Source organism: Nerophis ophidion, unplaced genomic scaffold (assembly GCF_033978795.1).
Source record: "Nerophis ophidion isolate RoL-2023_Sa unplaced genomic scaffold, RoL_Noph_v1.0 HiC_scaffold_42, whole genome shotgun sequence".
Classification (NCBI taxonomy): Eukaryota; Metazoa; Chordata; class Actinopteri; order Syngnathiformes; family Syngnathidae; genus Nerophis; species Nerophis ophidion.
Genome location: NW_026906964.1, coordinates 405,001 through 413,351, shown reverse-complemented (window position 1 = coordinate 413,351; position 8,351 = coordinate 405,001). Strand labels below are relative to the sequence as shown.

Here is an 8,351-nt window from a genome sequence, read left to right as displayed (position 1 = left end):
AAAGTCCCTTGTTTGTTCTGCACATTTTACCAACGACAGCTATGCTACGACAGATGGCACAGAGATGTGTGGATATCCTGCGACACTCAAAGCAGATGCATTTCCAACGATAAAGTCAACGAAATCACAAAGGTGAGTTTTGTTGATGTTATTGACTTATGTGCTAATCAGACATATTTGGTCACGGCATGACTGCCAGCTAATCGATGTTAACATGCTATTTAGGCTAGCTGTATGTACATTTGTAGCTATATTTGCATCCAGCCTTTCCCTCCACCCACATGTTATGCCAAACAAACATTTACCAATCGATGGATTTAAGTTGCTCCAGTGGTCAAAAGATGCAATCGTTGGTTAGAAGGCGATCGCCGAATAGCTTCAATAGCTATTCGCTCAATAACTTCAGTTTCTTCTTCAATTTCGTTTTCGCTATCTGCCTCCACACTCCAACCATCCGTTTCAAAACATTCGTAATCTGTTGAATCTGCTGAAATCCACGTCTGAATCCGTGCTAATGTCGCTATATCTTGCTGTTCTATCCGCCATGTTTGTTTGTATTGGCGTCACTATGTGACGTCACAGGAAAATGGACGGGTGGATTTACAGATAGCGAAAATCAGGCACTTAAAGCCTTTTTTCGGGATAATCCATGATGGATAACATTTTGAAAAAAACTTCAAAAAATAAAATAAACCACTGGGAACTGATTTTTATTGGTTTTAACCCTTCTGAAATTGTGATAATGTTACCCTTTAAATTTCTCTCCAGTTACTTGTTAAAAACGTCGCGGAATGATGACGCATACGCGTGACATCACCTGTTGGAGGGGACATATTAGCGTAGCACCAAACACGGCTAAAAGTCGTCTCTTTTCATCGCGCAATTACAAAGTATTTTGGACATCTGTGTTGCTGAATCCTTTGCAATTTGTTCATTTAATAATGGAGATTATAAAGAAGAATGCTGTTGGTGGAAAGCGGTGGATTGCAGCTGTCTTTAGCACCGAGACACAGCCGGTGTTTCTTTGTTTGTTTTTAACACAGAGCGGTCAAGCGAACATGTTTTCTCTACGTCAACCAGCATGTTTTTGGATGGGGAAATTGTGATATATATATTACCGGAGAAATCGTTGGATTATTCGTCGTTCTGCAGCAGCTGTGAGCTTGGCTCCTCGGCTTCTCTCTGAGACACTGGCGTGTTCACCGCAGCCATCCGACCTCGAGGTATGTTTTTACAATCTTACTAAAACACTATTAAAACAATAAGCAGATAAGTGATCTTCCACAATTATCCTAGTAAATGTGTCTAATTACATCTGAAACGCTCACACTGCCGTCTCCCGGAGCCGTCGCGTTTTTTTTTTTCTTCTAGTCCTTTACTATCAATATCCTAATTCACAAATCTTTCATCCTCGCTCAAATTAATGGGGAAATTGTCGCTTTCTCGGTCCGAATTGCTCTTACTGCTGGTGGCTCCCATTAAAAACAATGTGAATATGTGTGGAGTCCTGCAACTCGTGACGTCACGCGCACATACTTCCAGTAAAGGCAGGGCTTTTTTATTAGCGACCAAAAGTTGCCTACTTTATCGTGGATGTTCTCTACTAAATCCTTTCAGCAAAAATATGGCAATATCGCGAAATGATCAATTATGACACATAAAATGCACCTGCTATTCCCGTTTAAATTAGAAAATCTAATTTCAGTAGGCTTCTAAAGTTAAAGTACCAATGATTGTCACACACACACTAGGTGTGGCGAAATTATTCTCTTCATTTGACCAATCACCCTTGATCACCCCCTGGGAGCTGAGGGGAGCAGTGGGCAGCAGCGGTGCCGCGCCTGGGAATCATTTTTTGGTGATTTAACCCCCAATTCCAACCCTTAATGCTGAGTCTTTGGTATGACTTGGCCGGGATTTGAACTCACGACCTACCCATCTCAGGACGGACACTCTAACCACTAAGTCACTGAGTAGGTTATATGTTGTCCTGTAGTTACTTTTTATGTTGTGTGCATGTATTAAACATTATATATGTAGCGACATTTTATTATTTTCATTTGTTTTTTTCCACACATTTTTTCCATTGCATTTTATTAATGTTATTATCCAATTAAAAGTATGAATGAATCAAAACGTGGACTCTGGTAGATGAGCAGCATTGTTACATCATGGATGTTAACTACCGCAAAACATCAACAAAGAAGAAAAAGGCTGAAGTTAGCAACACATCAGTGAACTTTAGAGCCATCGTGAGTGGAGTTGCTTGTTTTTATTGTTGCATTTGTACTTATTTCACCTCACATCTTCACTTTTAATCCTAAAGTCTTCTTAAAATACATTGTTGTAGGCTTCTAATATTGATGTTTATGATGTGTGTGTGTAGTCTGTGGAAAGTGTTGTTGTCCCTTGTGGATCCATTTGTTCACTTGAACGGATACATCATCATCGTTATCATTATCAAAATACAGATTTAAGTACTGTATTAGAGTGCCTCTTGTAGTACTCCAACTCGCCACACTGAGAAGTGGGGGCAATCCTGAGCTAGCAGATGCATGTTGCTATCATGTTTTATCAGCGAGGAAGACAGCATTTGTGTTTACTTTTTTGTCGGATCCAGGTTGTATTGCTCCGCTGAATAAATGAATCACTATGGCTGCCAATATGTAGGATTTTATATATATATATATATATATATATATATATATATATATATATATATATATATATATATATATATACATAAAATCCTACATATATATATATATGTTTAAAGGCCTACTGAAATGAGATTTTCTTATTTAAACGATGTGTCATACTTGATCATTTCGCGATATTGCCATATTTTTGCTGAAAGGATTTAGTAGAGAACATCCACGATAAAGTTCGCAACTTTTGGTGCTGATAAAAAAGCCTCGCCTTTACCGGAAGTCGCAGACGATGACGTCACATGTTGATGGCTCCTCACATCTTCACATTGATTTTAATGGGAGCCTCCAACAAAAACAACTATTCGGACAGAGAAAACGACAATTTCCCCATTAGTTTGAGCGAGGATGAAAGATTCGTGTTTGAGGATATTGATAGCTAAGGACAAGAAAAAAAATAACAAGTAAAAAAAAAAAATGCGATTGCATTGGGACGGATTCAGATGTTTTTAAACACATTTACTTGGATAATTCTGGGAAATCCCTTATCTTTCTATTGTGTTGCTAGTGTCTTAGTGAGTTTAACAGTACCTGATAATCGGAGGTGTGTGTTCACGGGTAGAGGTGGGTAGAGTAGCCAGAAATTGTACTCAAGTAAGAGTACTATTACTTTAGAGATTTATTACTCAAGTAAAAGTAAGGAGTAGTCACCCAAATATTTTCTTGAGTAAAAGTAAAAAGTATGTTGTGAAAAAACTACTCAAGTACTGAGTAACTGATGGGTAACCTGTTTGTTTAATGATTACGGCAAAAAATAATGCAAAAAAACATAAAAATAGCAATGAGCAAATTCATAGCCAGGAATATCTCTTAAGCAACTAAAACAATAATATATATTAAATAATAGTACATTAAAATAAAATTAAAAAATGGCACATTGAGCCACAATAACTTAACAGCACCATAGGCTCAGTAGGCATTCATTGATTTGATTGATTGATTGATTGATTGATTGATTGATTACAACTTGTATTAGTTGATTGCACAGTACAGTACATATTCCGTACAATTGACCACTAAATGGTAACACCCCAATAAGTTTTTCAACGTTAATCAATTACTTAATAAATGATCAAGTCGAGGTGATCTACCTCATATATACATATACATACGCACACATATCATACATACACACACATCATTTATACACACACATATATTTACACATACATTTATATATACAGTATATAATTTATATTTATTTATTTTGCTGTTTTTGTTGACATGTTAAAGGTGTTTTAATGAATATACATGCATGTTTAACATATAGTTTCCTATCTTTCATGAAGACAAGAATATAAGTTGGTGTATTACCTGATTCTGATGACTTGCATTGATTGGAATCAGACGTCCACGTTTTCAAATGGAGGAGAAAAAAAGTTCCTCCTTCCTGTCTAATACCACATGAAAGTCGTCGGTTTTTGGCATCTTATTTGTCCAGCTTCTATATTCGTTTTTATACACTTTACAAGAAATACATTGGCGGCAAACTCCGTAGCTTGCTAGCTCGTTTGCGCTGGCTTTCGGAGACTCTTATTTTGTTAATGCAGACGCGATGGAGCGGCGCTTTTATTGTGAAGACAGGAACTGTGCGATCAGTCTTTAGGCTTTTGACGGGAAGTACGGTTGAAATAAAAAGTGTCTTTTTTCCTTTACACTTTTGATTGATTGATTGATACTTTTATTAGTAGATTGCACAGTACAGTACATATTCCGTACAATTGACCACTAAATGGTAACACCCCAATAAGTTTGTCAACACGTTTAAGTCGGGTTTTACGTATCACGGTCATGTGACCGCCTGGCTCTGTTTGATTGGTCCAACTTCACCAGTGACTGCATGTGATTGATGAAACGCAGGCATGCGTAGTTCCTACTTTGAAGCTCTGTCATTAACCAAAATAAACATTAATAGATCGATAAAAAAAAGTAGCGAGTAGTGAGCTTAATGTAGATAAATGGAACAGAGTAAAAGTAGCGTTTCTTCTCTATAAATATACTCAAGTAAAAGTAAAAGTATGTTGCATAAAAACTACTCGTAGAAGTACAATTTATCCCAAAAGTTACTCAAGTAAATGTAACGCGTTACTACCCACCTCTGGTGACATTGTTGTTTGAGTAACAATATTTTTAATGTGCTTCTACATTTATAGATTAGATATTTTATATTAGTGCTATTTTCAGTCTAAGACATGCCTTAATATGCAAAAATGTGTAATTTTATTAAAAAAAAAAAGAAAGAACAATTTGAGTAAACAGTACGAGACTTATTTTACATGGAAAAAACATTTTGTGTGTATGTACACACACACACGCGCACGCACACACACACACACACACACACACACACACACACACATATATATATATACATATATGTATATGTATATATATATATATATATATATATATATATATATATATAGATAGATATAGACGTATAGATATAGATATATATCATATCGTCATGCAATTTCAGATTCATATGAAATATTGAAGTATTACATATTTGTACTTGTAATTGTTAATAATCCCATAGATTATCACCTTTATATGATATACATATGTACTGGTTCACATCTGAAACATCTTCTGGACCACTTCATTTATTACTCTGTATTTGATTGTGTTGTGATTGTTTTATATGTATGTCCCCAGACCTTTATGCAGTATAAAAGTGAAAGGATGGTTTTGTTTTTACAAATTTACATTTGTGGATACATCAAATAAATCCAGTATTGTGTTTTAAACATTTTTCATGTATTTTTTTTTTTTCTTTTTTAACATCCCCAAAACAACATCAATATCAGTCAAAGTTTGGAGTGTCAGACAAAAGCCAATATTGTACATCATCCCACAGAGATTTACTTTGCATACATTCATAAAATAAACTTTTTATTGTGTTTCCCAATCACAGAACGAACAAGTGTTGTCTTCAATTGCAAAACAACATACAAAATATTATTTTAAGTGCTCAATTCCATCTTTATTTTTCTGAGATTAACTCTTTTGCCTTAGAAAGAATGGAAACTTAAGTTATGAGTATTTTTTTGTTCCAGAGAAAATAATAAGAAGAAGAAATAGTAAAGAATTAAAAAAAGATGCAGTAACTAGAATATTTTGAATGAAAGCCTTTTTAAATTTTGTAATATTTTTTATTTGCAGGTTGTGCTTAATGAAATCTTCAAATATTAAAATATCTTTATCACTCAGTAAGTGCATCCGTGACCAAATGCCTTTTTCAAACCATTGCTGTACAAAGATGGATTTGTTTCTCATTTTAATATAAGAACAATTCCATAGTGGAGTATTGTGTGTGATGAAGTTGTGTTTGTAAATTAGTTTCCAGTACAACAACACTTGCTGGTAGGGATGGGTACTGTTCACTTCTAATTCCATGTTTTATGTGTTATATATGTCAATATATTGTGTGTTTGTATTTTGCCAACATGGTAGAATCACATGATAGGCAGGTTGTATCATGTTTTTCTGTCACCTTGAGGAAATGGCATAAAGAGGAAGATGACAATATAATGTCACTTGGACAATGATGTACAGAACAGAGGAGATTTAGTTCATTTCTATTTTTGGTTATAGGTGATTCTTTTTTTTATTATTTCAAAAACCTCTCCCTTATCCAGCTATGGATTTCTGGTAGCTGCTTAAAAATAATTAATACAGAAAGCTTTACTTTAATAAGTGTATTGTTTTCCATTGATAAACACAATTGGGAACTGACGTTGCCAAGAATGGAACTCACGTCTTGTAGAATAAAAGGCCAACGCACCAACCTTTGTGCTATCAAAGTTTTGTTGACGTTACCAACAACAATCAGTAATCTAATGTTTATGAAATGGACATCAAGTTTGTTGTTTTGATTCAGTTTGTCATCCTTCTTTGATTCTAGTGGCATTTAAAAAACTATTTTTATTCACTCTCCATATTCCCAACTGACCACAAGACTCAAAAGACAACATTTTCGATGGAGCTTGGGCGGTTTATAAATTGTCGAATTTCCCGGCAAATCTGTACTGCTTCCCGAAGCGGTCACGGGGCTTCTTACGTCATCATTTCTGGCTCCTCCCCTGAATGAAATAGGCCTCCATACACGCCTGGTGGAAACACCCCCTCCATTAGTCCACACACGCCTCCAAGCCTCCGCACCATCGGAAGCGGACCAAGGATCGCTGGCTGACACCGATATATCAATTTAATAGCATCACACATAGATAGAAAAAATAGAAAAAAATGGAAAAAAGTCGATACGGTTGGGCGATTAAACGATGTCAATAAATATTGCAAAAGACATCAAATAGAAACCAATTAAAAAAACAGTCATTTGAAAAAAAACATAGGGCTGGGCTGTAAAACAATACAATATATATAATGATAGACACATGACTGATGTTAAAAAAGTAGGAAAATGGCCAATAGGGCTGGCTGATAAAACTAGACACATAACTTATGTGGGGGGAGGGGGCACCAGACTTTTGAAGAGGGAACGTGCGCCCTCCTGTGGACTTCTGCCAAAACTGCACACACTAGCAAATTCATTATTTCCAAGTGTGCCTTATTTAGTGTCCAAGACTTCGAATTTGTCATTTACATGTTTAGTGTATAAATATTAATTAAACAACTGTTTAATATATGAATATTAAATACTTGTTTAGTGTATAAATATTAAAAACATGTTTAGTGCATGAATATAAGTGTATGAGAAACCTAACTTATGTAAAAAAATATATAATTACAAAAAAATTGAATAAAAAAAGGAAAAAGGCCAATAGGGCTGAGCAATGAAACGATATCAATAATTATCGAACAAGATCAATTAAAAAAATATTATTTCTGAAAAAATTCCCTAAAGGGCTGGGCCGTTAAACTAAACCAATATATAACATGACACATAGAGAGAAACAAATAGAAAAAAATGGAAACAAGCCGATAGAGCTGGCCGATAAAACGATGTCAATATATATTGCAAAAGACATCAAATCGAAATCAATTAAAAAAACAGTAATTTGAAAAAAAAACAATAGGGCTGGCCTGTAAAACAATATAATATATATAATGATAGACACATAACTGATGTAAAAAAAATAGGAAAATGGTCAATATGTGGGAGGAAGGAAGAAGAGAGGGAGAGAGAGAAAGAGAGAGAGAGAGAAAAAGAGAGCGAGAAAGAGAGAGCGAGACAAAGAGAGAGAGAGACCAGACTTATTAAGAGGGAATGTGCGCCCTCCTGTGGACTTCTGCTGCAACTGCACACACAAAGAAATTCATTACTTCCAAGTGTGCCTTATTTAGTGTCCCAGACTTCCAATTCCTCCTTTACTAATTAAACAACTTTATATATATATATATATATATATATATATATATATATATATATATATATATATATATATGAGAGAGAGAGAGAACCAGACTTATTAAGAGGGACCGTGCGCCCTCCTGTGGACTTCTGCTGCAACTGCACACACAAAGAAATTCATGACTTCCAAGTGTGCCTTATTTAGTGTCCCAGACTTCCAATTCGTCCTTTACTAATTAAATAGCTTTTTAATATATGAATATTAAAATCGTATTTAGTGTATAAATATTAAATACATGTTTAGCGTATAAATTGTGTATATATATATA

General features: G+C 34.9%; 1 protein-coding gene across 1 annotated transcript in view; it reads left to right on the top strand.

The window, feature by feature from the left end:
* LOC133546752 (gastrula zinc finger protein XlCGF57.1-like) overlaps positions 1-8,351 on the top strand; it is a 732,377-nt gene that overhangs the window by 359,343 nt on the left and 364,683 nt on the right. The gene's annotated exons all lie outside the window — the stretch shown is intronic.